General features: G+C 32.1%; 1 protein-coding gene across 1 annotated transcript in view; it reads right to left on the bottom strand.

Annotated features, from left to right (window-relative positions):
- The window catches only part of LOC148612447 (uncharacterized), a 31,417-nt gene extending 19,449 nt beyond the window's left edge, over positions 1-11,968 (bottom strand). The window contains exons 1-2 of the mRNA XM_088590527.1: positions 11,899-11,968; positions 8,527-8,686 (exon numbers count right to left, since the gene is read on the bottom strand). The gene's annotated coding sequence lies outside the window, so the exon portion shown is untranslated. The remainder of the gene's footprint in view (positions 1-8,526; positions 8,687-11,898) is intronic.
- Between the last annotated feature and the right edge of the window lie 2,649 nt (positions 11,969-14,617).

Below are 14,617 nucleotides of genomic sequence, written 5' to 3'. Positions count from 1 at the left end.
ATAGGTTTACAGTGTCATATAGGCCATTCTATTGAACGCAAAAAGGTAATAATAAATGACATGGCTATATATTGGAAACACAGGTTTGCACAAATTTGAAATTGGTACTGTGATCGAGTTCGATGACTTCTAAAATAGTATGGAAAAATGAATTGGTGTGCAAAGCAAACAAAATAGATGAAAATAATTTGATAGATCATTGTGATATGCAGCAAATTCTTCGAACTTACCAAAGTGAACTTATCTAACGCTGGCATGCACATGTATTTTTTTTTCAATGACTTTAGAGCATTACTTATTGGAATGAGCTGAATCTTGGTGGGAAGATATATCCCAATTAATAAAGGGTGCAGCAGACTTGGTATGTCGGTGTTATCTTGACAAAATATTTTCCCTTGTTTGTATATTTGATTTTACAACTTTTTCTATTGGTTACAAATGCCAATATTTCATTGGAAACTTGAATATGTCGTAATCTCGAACATTGAAATATTTCAGAAACGAAGCTGCCATCAACTTGAAAATTTGTGTGGTGCTAGTGTTCAGAGAGACTACTAAAACTATTTAAAAAAAAGTGAATAAATATGTCACCGAAAAAGTGTGCTTTTCACGAAATTTTTTTTCATAGCAGTATCTTGTTTCCTTTGTTAACATATTTTAATAAATTTTAAAGTATTATGTGTCTTATAAGGTCTCAAAAAATGACAAGAAACAGTTTTACACTTATGCAGCGATTTTCAAAATTTAATAGTATTTAAACTATCTCGGCAACTAGATGGGATGTATAATTGTTTAAAAATTGTTGTGATAGTAGAGATAAGTAAGCAAAATAATATAGTGGAAAAAAGACTCGACATTTCGCTTTTTTTCCCTATCGAAATGAAAAAGTAAAAATTTCTATGATTTTTGTCACTTCTTTTTTTGTGAATACTTTGTAATGAATTCATTTAGAGGCAAAGGAATTTACGCTGACAAAACTGCATAGCTGTTGCAATTGTAAAAATAAATTATGTCAAAGTTCATTTTAGTAGAAATTATAGTGAAAAGTTGTGGAAAACTGAGTGGCTACAATTGGTGGTAAGTTATGCCTCCTTAAAATATACTAAAAATAGAACCTTACGAATTTATGACGAGGATAGCACGCAGAATTAAGGGGTTAGAGTGGCGACAGTTTGTCTCGTCGTCAGAAAAATGCCCAAGTGGAATGGGGTGTTCACGTACCAGTGTGCTGTTGCATCTGTGAGTTAGCACAATAAAGAACCTGCTCAGCGTGTCAATACATAGTACAAAGCAGGGTCAGTTAGATTGAACGATCGTTTTAGAAATATCTGCGATAGGACGATAAACCAGAGTCAACCAACTGAATACTTTAGTAGAATTAGTAATCCAGGGAACCAAGATTCGAATGAAAATCAAAGGATTATTCCAAGGATTAAGACTTGGTCGAACTCATCGTTAATAGATTTGGCTCCCTATTTCAATTTTTGATACTTTTTTATATATAATTTATCTTAATCTTGAACTTCCTCAATATTTAGATATAATGCTGCACTGTACTAATCCATTTAGCAGAAAAAATGCAGATATAGATTCTTGTTTCATACCAATAAAGTTAAAACGCTCTCCTATTATTTTCAAAAATATATAAATTTCATAATCTATCTTACAGTTCAACGCCCCTAAAATGAAATATTGTTTACTACCACACATTATGTACTAAGTTACAAAATATCGACTAAATATAAGCCAAGAGAAAATACATCAAAATCCATGGCTTGAATGTGTAAACAAAAAATAAAAACATGTATCAAACCGAAGAAAATAGCTTGCATAATTGCAGACCAGTTCATGCTTACGAATCCAGAGCAGCCGATGACAGTGCGGTAGTTAATTGTTGTCTTTTTATCATCTTATCTTGGGATTTGATGATTCTTAAGATTTCAAAAGGAAATGGAATGTATCTCTGCGTAAGTTTAACATCCTCGCATCACGGTAGTATGATTAAGAACTGAAATTTCAATTCTGGATAAATCAAACGGAGATGTATCATTCGTCCGGCGATGGCTATGTGGAGCCAAAGCTGGTCTCGTGGTAAAAGGCACTGGATTTTGAGTAAACAATGTCGCCATATGCATTTCATTGTCACTTTAGTTCTAGTTTTGAGTCAAACCAAATTAACAATAACATACTTTAAAGTTCTAAAATTACTAGTATTCAAAAACTTTCAGACTGTAAAATGCATACGTTATCTTCCTTGGATTACGAAAACGTTTTAATAAAATGTATAACTTGGTCTTCGTAATTGAACTGTTCAATTGTTCTAAATTAATAAAGAATAGTTCAAACATTGCTAAAACGAATTTACCGTATCATGCTAAATGTTTAAATTTACTTTTTTTCTACTGACTATGTTTAGGTTCAACATTTATATCACAAGCCACATGTAATTCTTGTTTCATGTCTAATCAAATCAATCGTCGCAACGTTGCAACTTTGAACAAATGAAATTAAATAACAAATACGAACTTATTACTAGGTTAGCCATTTGTCAGAAAAAAAATATTTACTGGAAAAAAGTTTCCAACACTAGTATTCTGGTTAGGTCAATTTGATAAATATTTTATTATCAATATATATAATTTCAAAATAATCACCATTTTTAAAACATAATATAAAGCTGATATTATATAATAATATTATTATTTCAAATATAAGAAAATATTTATGCAAATAACTTCCACATTACTTTTCTAAATAACTAAAGTGCCTAAGATATAACATTTCTAGTAATAGTAAATAAGCTAAAAAATATGAATTGCCCAATTTATGAAAGAATAATTAATGCAACAAGGTTATAGCGGTAATCAAAAGAAAAGAATGTAATTCAAACACCAAACATTAAAAACAGACATACACAACAAAGAAAATGAAGTAGCTAAAATCATACATACAAAGTAACATGTTCATTCAATGAAATAAAAATGGTTCAGAATCATTGCAGTACACACTCTGCATTAGATCTGGTTTACACTAAAAATAAGGACTAAACAACTTTCATTAATGTCAGTTTAATACCGAATTTTTCCTAAATAATGAAAAACGTATCGCGTTTCAGTAATTTGCCTGCATGCGACTACCGGATTCAAGGAGACCTGTTAATTCAATTTTTTTTAAACTGAGCATGACAATGTACATGACATGATATAACGTTTCAGAATTATTAAAAAAGGAGTTTATGGCATATAATTCGAATCGCTGCCTGGAAGCATCATTACGAATCACATAATTTCGGAAAATACACAACGGATCAGTCCAATTTCTTACACAAAGCATTACCATAAATGAAATCCACAAACTAAAATGTTTTGGTTGAAAAAAAGTTATATTTCTTTAAGCAAAAAAAGATCCAGTAATCAGTAATTATGTTCAATCGAATATGTTCAGATTTCAAATGTAGATAAAAATATTTAAACACAACTCAACAAAGGACCACACAAACAATTTACAAACATAATAACAAATACAGTTTAGTCTATCGCATTACAATGACATACCCTCAGATATTATAATGTGTATCAGAATCTTCTGTACTGAACAACAAATGCCCCCACTCGAACTTTTTACAATAGTTTTGGAAACTTTCACATTAAATTTGTATTCTTCAGAATCAGTTTATGGTGTATTGTCACCTTGGTTCTTTATACTTATGGCAAGAGAAAAGCATCAATATCCGGTTTGTACCCGAATTTCCAGGAGCTGAAATACAGCATAATGGAAGCTTCATTTGGATATACTTGTATATGTGCGATGGAGAGCCAAACCAGTCTCGGAAAATATTTGCTAGATTCGATTATTAAATACATATCGAATCATGGCTTTTCCAAGATAGGGTTGGCCTTATAGTCTGCAGTATGAGCTATTTGATGCACACTGGTAATGCCGGATAAGTTGTATGTTGAAATTATTGATAATTATGTGGTGTCTGTCTGTTTGTGATTCAAACTTGTAGTACTAAATGTTTAACACTCTATAAATATTGCCAATGAATAGACCATTCACTGTCGTATGTATCCCAAAATAATATATTTTGTTACTATGTTGGTATTTCCGTGCAGTTGCATAGTCAATACATTGATATGCAGCAGCCGTCAGAATAAAAGGAATTATATGATAAATAAAGCAATCGCAATTCATGTACCCATCACGTGCTCAACAGCTACATGGGACATTCATGAAGCTATTTTTCTCTTTTAATTACCCATACATATATTTCGATAATGTTTAATCCAACAATAATTCTAGATCTGCTGAATGAATCCCGTTAATATACCCCTCCCCGAGCTTGGAATTAAAGAGGGGGTTTCTTCTGCATCGTTTTCAGATACACTTTTCGACCTGGGCTATAGTGGTCACCCCAATAAGAGTTTGGATAAGCAAGACAATTTAGACTATCACATTATTAACTTTTGGATTTATTTTCTTACTTATGTAGCATTATACAAGTTTCTCCTGTATATAGGTTTTATATCACACATTTGCTAGAGCCTGGACTAATTATGTAGATTTTCAAAAACGACATCGGGATATTGCCATCCGTTTTATTGAGGATACAAGAAAATGTGCTATATCCGCTCTAATAAACTATTAAAAGCTAATCGCAGATTTTTCCGTAACTTTTTTTTACTATACACGTCAATAAGTCGAACACTCCTTTTTTGTTTTACCAATTTCTGATTTTAGGTGCGAAGCACAAACTTATACCGCAACTCTCATGGCAACTAAGGAAGCCGGAGGTTTGGATAGTGACAAAACCTTTCGTTTTTACATATTCATTTAATGCTACAATCACAAGCAAATACAGTTAGCACGTTTACATACAAAAATAATGGAAGTACCCAGAAAGAGCCTAAATAGCTTATACAAAGTTCCGTGTCCTTCAGAGTAAAGTTGAAAGATGCTTAGAAATCAAATACTGTGCTGAATAGAATAAATGTAATTACAAAATAATTGAAGATATGCAGTATATGAAAGTCAGGCGTTAATAGACCTTTAACTTTTACATTTTGTTCAGCATTCAGCCATACAACACGTTTACAGTAATCGGTACATTATGAGCCACAGAAAATATTATTTCATTTCGTAATAGAGTATATTTAGGACAAAAGAGCAAACAAACATGACCACAGCTGCAATTAGGGGACTTAACAAGGTTGTTCATTTATTGAAGCACTGTTCATTTACAATATGGCATGTAATGCTTGCCCAAGTCTCGTACCAATATAGTAAAAACTCGGGCATTAGATCATATGTCCCTGAATCCCATTTCTAAAAATGAAAGTGGAGTTAGAATTCCTGATTATCTGCGGAAGTTTGTTAAACAGTAAACTGATGCTGATAAAAATATTCAGAGTAGAAGTTAGTTAGTGCGAATTTCTAAAATATTTTGTACTTGTCTAATATAATGCCCTTGCAAGAAAGCTTTCGAGTTTTATATTAACGATTGAAAATACTCTGGCGTTTCCTTACAATCTGGTTTAACACATCATTTCACCTGAAATGAATGTACCAAGGCAAGAACACCATTGCAAATTTCAATTTTCTGAATAATCCTTGATTTTGCCAGTTCATGTACTATTTGATATTTCCCTTTCCAATTTATGATTTAATATTTTTGAACTGCTTTGTTTAGTCAAGCCTCACTTGACGTCTAGAAAAAGAATTTCCATGATAAACATTGCAAATAACAGAATCCATAGCATCATCAACAACAACAACAATAATAATAATAATAATAATAAGAATAAGAAGAAGAAGAAGAAGAAGAAGAAGAAGAAGACGAAATTTACTAAAGCTATTTTGTGGTCGGCCACTGAATAAATACTACACATGTATAATAATAATAGTACTTATTGCGCTTACTTAAACTCCGAAGTTTTATAATTGACACAGGAACTCCCTTATTTGGTTTCCATGGATCCAAATTAGAGCATATAATTATTTATTCGATTCATGTTTTTTCCTGGCGACAAAAATGTACAATAAACTCTCACACGGATTAAAGCAGTGGTGTGTATCCTTATTGATTATTTTGGTGTGTCTCAATAAGCACTGACTAAAGACAATGTTTGTAATCTTTGAAATGAATTAGGAATGAATATGATTAAATATGTTTACATGATAATAATTAACAGCAGGTAAACTCGACTCCGGAATAAAATACAGAGGACACAGATCTCCCCCTTGCGTTAAAACAAAAACCTTTTTCAGGTCCATATATGAAATATTAACCGAGTTAAAGTCCTCACATTAGTAATTATTATATTACGTATGTATAATACAACTTTTCTCAGTAATATAGCTTGAATATATTACGTTAATATTGAATAGAAATATAGCTAACAGCTATTTTTGTATCACTAATGAATGAATAGTGTTCTTGTTTTGTTTTGATATAACAGTTGAAGCATCATTCAAAACTCGTCTGTTATTAGACAAAGACGAGGGAAAAAAACGTAGTCAACATAACCCAAAATATAAATACTTTCACCAAAAATATACGTGCAACCCAAAAAAACAGAGAGGAAATCAGCAGCATCTCTACAACACCATCTCAAACACTTTTAAAGCACTGGTCTTCGCAACCATATACGTCTTTATCTTGAAATATAAAATGTACACGAAACAAACAAATTGTCGTATGAAACTTGTCACTGAAAGTTTGTTATAGTGTTCTTTATCATATACTTTTCTTTCTATAAAACAATTGCTGTAGTAAGGCACTTAAAAAAAAAGTTTAAGGATTAACAAACTGTTCAAAAAATTATTGACAATCAATCGTATTTTTTTTTATAAAGATAACTTTTATTGCTGCACGGATTTTGAAATCTGTAACATAATAGTATGACGAGTATAATAGAATTTAGTAGTCAACAAATATTTATCGTCCAGAAAAATAATTGTTCATCAATTATCATATACCGTATGGCAGGCTATATGGCGAGTTTAAAAAAAATGCTTACTGTATATGCGAGTTAAATGCAATAATCTAGATATACATGTAACCAACAAATAATTTATTGCATGAGTTAAAAAAATAAAATAAAAAATTATACGTTTCATTTCTTCATTTTTTCCCATTTCAACTTCAATTCTTTTAAGATCTTATTAAAATAATTTGGGATACAGTAAAGTCTGCAGACCATCGATCGACATCGTATATTCAGGAATCCGAAGTATTAATGTAGCATATTTGAAACTCTATGATTGTTACCTTTGGTATATACCTATACCTATAAGTAACAGAAGTTTTATGAACGTTCAAACTACAAGAGTTTGAATACCAAACAAATAAATAAAGCAATGTAATGCTTAAACATATATTTGTTTTAAAAATTGTATTGTCTCCTAACTATTTTCAAATGCGAATCGAGAATGACGCAAACCGATGTTTACTTTTCTAGATTTCAGTGTTGTAGAACTTATTAGTTAAATTACCATTTTGTTTTGGTACTTCAACAGAACCTGTCTGTGTTTCTGTATTTCTGACATTTAACAGCCACTCATCGTACACAAGGTTTTATTGTGGCACTTTGAACAGGAACACATTGTACCAAATTTAATTTACACGGATCTCACATTCAATTTAAAACATATACGTACAGACACTTGTACACAAGCAAACTAGAGAGCTAAATAATTATATTCGCTTTACTTTCGTGAATTGTAAGTTACAAGGTAAAACAATTAAATAATTCGCTTCGTTTCTCTGGAATAAATAGAGACAGAATTTGAATACTCAATTGAAATATTTGATGCAATAGTATATGATAGTTCGTTTTACAATTTTCTTAAAACTTTTTTTAACATTAAAATAATAAAAAAAAACATGGAAGAGATTTGATCCTTTTAATTGTTTATTATATATTGTATTCAATTAAACAAAACATATCTGTTGATTTGAGTACATTGATGATTTAGTAATATATCTAACTTAAAAAAATATCTTGATAAAATTTTTTTCTACGAAATAAAAAAAATCCCCTAATGTTTGTATTAAATCGTAAGTCTACTGATATAACATTGACTGTCTACAAGTAAAATGATATCATACTAGCTATAAAATGGGATGTCACTTTTTTTCATTTAGTTGTTATAAAAACAATCATTGTGACTATAAACAGGATACCATTTTTTTTTAAATTAAAAAGCACATTATAAATTTGCTGTTATCATTGCATATTTCTTTGATTAATCACGTGATTGATAATTTGTAATACTACAGCTCTTAAATCATGAATGCAGATTAAGTCACTGAGCTACGTTATTTTCACAGTATGATACAGTTTACATTGATTATTATTAAAAAGGAACACAATAACAATTGAATGATTTTAGGAAATAAACTTTCTAAAAGTGTTAGTCTATTATATTAAAATACGGAAGCTAGTGTATCGAATAAAACAAAATCAAATTTCGAAAATAAGAAAAAATGAAAATATAAAAGCTTACCAGTCCGTTGTAGCTTACCGTTCAAATCCAATGTAACAGCCGAATGGACGATCTATCTTTACGTGACGATTTTAATACAGCATATAACAAGTCATTGGACGACGCTGATTTGAAGATGCCTTCTACCCACGATTCTGTACTGTCAATCAAGCCTCACTTTCATTTCGTCATCATAATCCTAGATAACATCGGAATTCATGCTTAATATCAAATGTAAATTTGTCCCGTTGCTTCAACTTACATAAAAAAAACCAAAGACATATATGATATATATACGTGTATACACCGTCAAGTGATGACAATGCAACATTACGAAAAGAAATATATTTTAAGGCACTGAAGCAGGTTATTAGTTAACAAAAAATATTGCTTTTTATATGTTTTCTTGTATTGTATAACATCTGAAAAATTTCAAAGTAAACTAATATAGTTAAATACAAATAGCTAGTATAAAAGTTAGAATATATAACGAAAAATAACTTTATTTAACAAAATATATCATCAACTAACATTGTAGGATAAACTACATATGGTATAACGACGTAATCAGTAACTGCCCGTGGTATTACTATGTTATCAGTGACTATCCGTAGTATAACGACGTTATCAGTGACAACCCGTGGTATTACGACGTTATCAGTGACTACCCGCGGTATAACGACGTTATCAGTAGTAAATATAAATACTACCCGTGGTATAATGACGTTATCGGTAACTACCCGTGGTATTACGACGTTATCAGTGACAATCCGTGGCATAACGACGTATTCTCTATGATTTTATCTTTTTCGTTTTTGCTATTACACTACGGACGATGTTGGAAGAACTAATGATATAAGCTAAGTGGATGTAAGAAGTTAGTAGTTAAATACAATGTATAACCAGTTTACTAAGTCGATATAACCTGTTATTAGTTGGATACAACCAGTTAGTAGTTGGATATAATCAGTTAGTTAAGTGAATATATCCAGTTATAAGTTGAATATAACCAGTTATAAGTTGAATATAACCAGCTAAGTCGATATTACCAGTTAGTGAAGTGAATATATCTAGTTATAAGTTGGATATAACCAGTTAGCTTAGTCGATTTAATAAGTTAGTTAATGAAAATAATCAGTATGTAGTTGGATATAACTAGTTAGCTAGGTCGATATAACCAGTAAGCTCTTAAAAAAACTTTCAACCTGACAATAAACGACTTCCGTGGGAAAGATGTGGACAGATGGTGAATTTCACATCTCTACCAATACACTCTTAACAATGCAAGCATGAAACTAGGGAAGAGAGGAGGGGTCAGAATATTTTATTGTACTTTATTGTGTCAATATTAGATGAATGTTCAAAGTAAGAATTGATCCACACTTTTTTTTTGGTTTGGAGATGGTCATGCAGCAGCATGAAGTAGAAATGAATACAGCAGACTGGGGAGTTTTAACAAGAGACTAATATAAAGTGAGAAATGACCAAAAACTTGTTTGTTGTCGCTTTGGCAGAGATTTTCTAACAAACAACAATGTGGATATAGTTAATATTCCAACAGAATTTACAACATTGTCCTTGTAATTGTTGTACAGATTAGGCACTGGGTTGAACTTGTCGAAACTGTGCATGTTTTTTTACAATAAATGATTACATTTTTCTAGGAATTTATCAATTCAAACAAGGATACAATCTCTTATTGTAAAAACTACTATGCAGTTTAAAGGTCTTATTTAAGATTCCAATTACGTTGGAAAGTCAATGATGTAGAGATGTGGTGAATACCGGAAATATGATGTCTGTATATAAAATGCACTTTATGTATAAATCCATCTTTTTTCCTCTCCAAAAGAAAAAAAGTTACTAGTGAACCCATACTACATGGGTACCACTTTTTATGACGAATCACTATTGCACTTAAACTAAGTGTTTTATATCTGTCTGCCTTCAATAATGTATGAGTATTCTGCATGATTGTTTCACAAATATGTGTAAGATAACAACACAAGTACATTTTAACTCTTATATTTTTTCCCAAATAAAATAAGAATAGATATAAATATAGTTGTTGACATATACATTTACAGCTGTTCATGCTACACATACATGTACCACTTGAAAATCATGAACTTTGTTTCATGCTTAAATAGTGTCCCAGCACAAAAATGGTCCTTTTTTCTTTTGATATCTTCTCACTACCTTAGCGAGAATCATAACATTGTCTTTAATCTGATAAAGTCAACATGTTACAATGCAAATTCATGAAAATATACATGCGTTGTAACTACATGATATGAAAGTACAGAAGCTTCCCCATGTTGTGAAAAATTGTTACGTGTACATACATTTTCATGCAAAATCCGACAAAATAAAAGTTGGTGCTTATATATCTGTACCCGTCCCAGGTTTTGATAGGTTTTTACGCCACCACGTCAATATTCCCACAGTGGTCAATACTGGTTGATTAAAATTTTGCAAATATTTTGCAATATTTCTGTTATAATTCAAAATTCAAAAATGGAAAGTTTGCGAATGATATTGCTTTAGGGCTTCTTTCATATATGGTGTTTAGTGACCTTATGATTTATAATGATATCTGGACCTCCCTAACCCACCATTTCAAACTCTCTTGATTGATAATCTCTGTATGTTAATTTACATGTATTTATGTGCAATAAATGTCACATTGTAAAGTTTTTTGTTTGTTGGGGTTTAACGTCCGAGCAGCAATATTTCAGCTATATTCAGACAATGAACATGAAATGGGTAAAATGAACATGAAATGAAAAAAAGAAAGGATGGGTCACAAGAATAATAGGGTCGACAAAGTTTAATTGCCACTGTAAAAAGGAGGGATGGGTAAGGTCGGGCAATTTAGCCTCCTGTGGTGGAGCTCAAAGGTTCCTACTCCTATCGAATACCACAGCAGGGTTCGTTAACGTGCGAGGAACGTGGCATCTTTCCCAACACGGTGCACCACTATGGTTTGCGGTCAGGTTTTCCGTATTATAGCCTGACAACCCCAGCATGTAACACGCCAGGGGTACCCCATTCCACCACCTGGGGCACACATCCCAGTTGCTCTGTGGGCAGAGCGCCTAGCCCCCGGCTAGGTTTCTGAGCACTATTTAGTCGCCTTTTACGACAAGCTTAGCGCTGCTGCAGGCCTATTCTTTTAACACCCAGACCTGCACGGGGACACATTGTAAAGTAGAAAACAAATTACTGTACTGTACATGCATATGTGTTTTTGTTGTTTCCAATGTGAATTTCCTGTTCACAGACATAAAATGTAAACTGCAAATTTTGCAAAGAATTATGATAAATGTTCTGCACTAGCAATGTTTACAGTAAATCTATCAGTAGTTTTGAAATTTTCCAATGCACTTTCAAGAACATAGAATGTCTCACCTAATTGACTGTACCTATCTTGTGTCATAAAAGTCCTTTATCATACTTTATAATCTGCATTCTAAATAAATGTATCTGGTACATCTTATCAATGTTCTCAAGAGAAACATATTGATAATCAGTTATGGCGTACATGGATATAATACATATGTACATTGTATTATTATTTCACTACAATCCATACTGAATATTACATGCCAAAATCTGCATCAAATGCTGTATCAACACTAGACTACTATTTCAACTCAAGGGCCAATAGCCCGCACTTTGATAAAGGTCGAGGGTTGGTACAGCATTTGATACAGATTTTGGCATGTTATATTCAGTATGGTGGGATATACAGTATGCGGTATAGGGTGTGATTTAGGGTATGTGATATAGGTATATGATGAAGGATTGAAAAACCACTAATAATGCATGTACAAAAAAAGTTACATTTTAATCTTAATATATGATACATTGCATAAACCTGACAGTTGCTTTCACATGCCATCGCTTGACAAAATTGTTTACTAGAATTATTTGTTAATTTGGTACCACGTACAAAATTTTAAGTGGTTTGGAATTTAGGAACATGTACCAATGCCCGTTATGTACGTGTAATGTCATGGTTTCTGTGTCAACTTGTGTCCCATGGACATTGTGAGGATGATGTAACTATGCTCTTTTTCACGCTTTTTTGCTATCTTTATTGTTATTTCTATTTAAAAATCTTCTCCTCTGACACGACCACACCAATTGAAACCAACTTTGGTATGAATGGTCCTTAGGCTATTTTGCATAGAACTGACCAAGGGATTTTTTGTCCGTGGATAAACATGGCAACTGTTACTAAAATAGAACAAAGAGGTCATATACATCAAAAACCGTTATTCTGAGCTAATTCTTTCAATTACTGAAATGATCCTTATTTTAAGATGTTAAAAGTCTTCGGGGGATCAAAATTGTCCGACGACTCCTTGTAAGAGTTATTGCCATTAAAAGGTGAAAAATGACGTTTTTTTAAGTTGTCAGCCAATATCTTGAAAACTATTATAGAAAAAACGAATTTTTCAATTGCTGAAATGATCCTTGTAATAAGTCCTACCAAAGTCTTCGTGAGTCAAAATTTTTCGAAAATTTCTTGTTAATTGTTTTGCCCTTGAAAGGAAAAATATTAACCAGGTGAACAATCCAGGCTCCTGGGAGCCTCTTTTTGATAGTCCAACATTAACTACTGAATATGATGAATATGCCACATCCTTTCATCTTTTTCTTTCATCCTTACTTTTGAAACAGAGACATTTGTTATTTCTCTGTTTTGAAGTCATGCTAATTCAACGATCCGAATGTTTATTTTTCTATTTTCAATAGTTCATTGTTTGCTTCATGTACATATGTTTACTATTTGACAATCTGTAAAAAATAGTGTAATCGATGCATTGTTGCGTGAAGTGAGCTGCACAGTCATGGAATCAGACATCGTACTTCACGATGAATAGAACCATCCAAAAGTAATTAGTTATACGTCAACGACATGCACAGTGAATCAATCAAAGGATCCAATCGAATGTCGGTGTGTGTGTGCTACGTCAGTCTGGTCACCAGATAACATCCAATCAGATTACTCACTTTAAACACACTATTAATGCGCAAATATAATCTACTCATAACTGTAAACAAATGACAAAATATAAAAGGGATAGGGGAATTGACTTGGTATTCATTTACACAATTGCTGACCGTATAAATGTCATAAAAAATCAACAGTTTGATAAACAATAAAAAATATCGATTTCGAAGCCGCAATCAAAACATGTATTTTTATTATATTTAGTTTAGTACACACTCGTTTGTAAAAGTATTTTAAAATTAAATTCATCAACAACAAACATATATATAAAAGAGTAAACAAGGGAACCAAGGTTATAGTGGTAATCAAAAGAATGTAATCCAGACATGGAAAACAGACATACACAACAAAGAACATAAAATAACCAAAATAGTACATACAAAGTAACAAAAGTAAATGGGCGACTCCGACCAAAAATGCACTAAAAAGTATGGACCAGGTTCAGCGGAAGGGTAAGCGTCGTCGGCTTTTCTAGAAACAGCCGCAACTACATAAAACTACATAAAAAGTCAAATCCGGGGTAGACGAAAGATGAAAGAATATCTATCACACGTTGAACAAATCAATTTTGATGGTGCAGATGGATACACCGTAACGATCCACGAGTTCATGATGACCACTATAAAACTTATGTTGTGATGATTTCAATCTTGTAACAACATAACCCTGTTCCAGAAGCCTAACTAAGAAGTCTAGCTCAATACAAAAACGTGCGTAGTTACTAACTCTGGCATAAATTCATCGCGTTTGTCGTATCATTTGGTAAAATGTAGGTTAAAATATGAGGCTGACTGCATAGTGTCTGTTGTTTTCATTATCATTATTTCATTGCCATGGTGTAGATGTTTGGAATCAAACCCCTAAACTAGGATTGTCGATAATACGTCATCAATATAGCGGAAACTGAGATTAAAGGATCTAACTAAACGATGTTCCTTCTTTTGGATCCGTTCAGCTATATAGTCAGCCTCATTAGAGTGAAGGAATACGTCAGCAAGACGAGGGGCACAATTTGTTCCCATTGGAATGAAGACCGCTTGTTGAAAAAACGCGTCCACCACACTGGACAAATATGATACCGATAAAAAATTCTTCGGTATATTTGGA

The sequence above is a fragment of the Perna viridis genome, chromosome 7 (assembly GCF_037379345.1).
Source record: "Perna viridis isolate PV_CMFRI_1.1 ecotype Kerala chromosome 7, ASM3737934v1, whole genome shotgun sequence".
Classification (NCBI taxonomy): Eukaryota; Metazoa; Mollusca; class Bivalvia; order Mytilida; family Mytilidae; genus Perna; species Perna viridis.
The sequence above is the reverse complement of the archived record's forward strand: the minus strand, read 5'-3'. Positions and strand labels throughout refer to the sequence as shown.